This window comes from Podarcis gaigeae (genome assembly GCF_964106915.1).
Source record: "Podarcis gaigeae genome assembly, chromosome: 13".
NCBI classification, from domain to species: Eukaryota; Metazoa; Chordata; class Lepidosauria; order Squamata; family Lacertidae; genus Podarcis; species Podarcis gaigeae.
The window spans coordinates 17,884,061-17,885,797 of record NC_139689.1 but is presented as its reverse complement, the minus strand read 5'-3'; positions in this window follow the sequence as shown (position 1 = coordinate 17,885,797).

Genomic DNA, 1,737 nt, shown 5'->3' with positions numbered 1-1,737 from the left:
TACCATCAACACAGCTTTGATGATGCATTTATATGGGAATTGACAGCTGTCACAGTCTGTACTTTTTCAGCAGATTTCCCTCCAATCTTGCTCATCTTTGTCCACCCTGTCCTGTCTCCCAATTATGTATACTCCATTCATCTGATAAGGTAGACTCTAGTCTACAGAAGCTTATGCAGCAATAAATGAGTCTTCAAGGTGAGACAATGCTCAGCTGTGTTTACATTTTCAGAGAAGCGGGGATGCCTACACATGGCATTTTGAAGTGAATTTGATACACCATGGGCATGGGCATGGTTTTTGTGTGATTTTCATGATGCCCTTATCCAATGGGCATCCTGTTTGTCCCTAGCCCCCATTCCCTGTGTTTCTTCTCAAACCCACCTTAACGTGGTAAAAGAAAAAAGCACCATAAATAATAAAGTTGTTTTGTTGCTTTTGCTGCAAAAGACTAAGGGCCTTGTGGCACCTTAAAGGCCATCAAATGTCATGGCATAAACTCCCACGAACTACATTTATGCCATAATACATTGGTTAGTCTTTAAGCTATTTTGGTGTTTGTCATGTTGGGATATGTGGCTTTTAAGGGGAAGCGAAGTTTGGCCGAACACAGATTAAGAGAAACTGAAAGTATCCGGTTGGGGTGGGAGTCAGCTGAGACGTTTGCTTATTTATATCCTGCCTTTATCCCAAGTTGGCATGGATTTAGGGCAGCAACAGGGCAGACTGGAGCACACACAAGAGGCAATGTAGGCAATTAGGAGGGCATAGAAAGCTGTTTAGGCCAAGCCCTTTGGCATTAAGTTCCCTGGCCACACCAGGAAATCTGAATGTGTTTGCTCAGTTCTGGCACGAGGCCATTTTTGAAAGGCAGAATGGATAGGGGAGGTCAGCAATCGCACACTCGTGACAAAAGAAACAGAGCAGGAACTAAGGAGTGAGAAAACACTGAGGCCAGGAAGAGAGGTTCAAAGCAGAAACGTGTGAGTGAGAGAGAGACTGAGAGAGATGTGTGATAAGACAACCCCTCCCCCCGAAAACAAGTTGAAAAACTGCTTTATAGGGAAAGTTATATACAAAGAATTACAGAATGAAAGGCTAATGAATGAGATCAACTGGTGGTGCGAGAGAGAGTGTGGAATGGGCAAAGGAAGCACCGAAGGCTACAAACTCCCTCTGGATGTGAAAATGATGACCCAGGCCAGTTTAAAATCCACTGGAAGAGGAACTCTGTGTGTGTTGGGTGTCCTGCGAAGGGGAGCAGATAAGAGCAAGCCCTGCGGAGCGAAAGGCTGGAGAAGAGTGTTAAGATCACACTGGAAAGCGGAGCAACAGAACACGAAAGGGGCACCGGTAGAGGAGAGTCAAACTGTACTTCACTAACGGAGGAATACACAAGAGAGCATACACTCCATACCAAACAACAACAACAACAACTATTTTTAAAGGGCCTGATGGACAACTGTGTATGCTACTGGACAGAGACAACTGGGTGGGTGGGGTGGGGTGGGGGAAGGGCACCAGCAAAGAATTGTGTGTGTGTCAGACACGAATTTTCACCCGGCACAATGTGACTAATTTTTTGCTTTGTTTCTCAGACTGTTATTCAATGGGGCTGGGGAGGGGGGAGGGAATATGGGGGAAGGGGTGGTATAATGGCCTCCTCCTTTAAAATCTGTGCTCGGAGGATGTCACAGGGCTTTATTTAGGGTGAGGGGGTGACCTTAAACTCCCCCC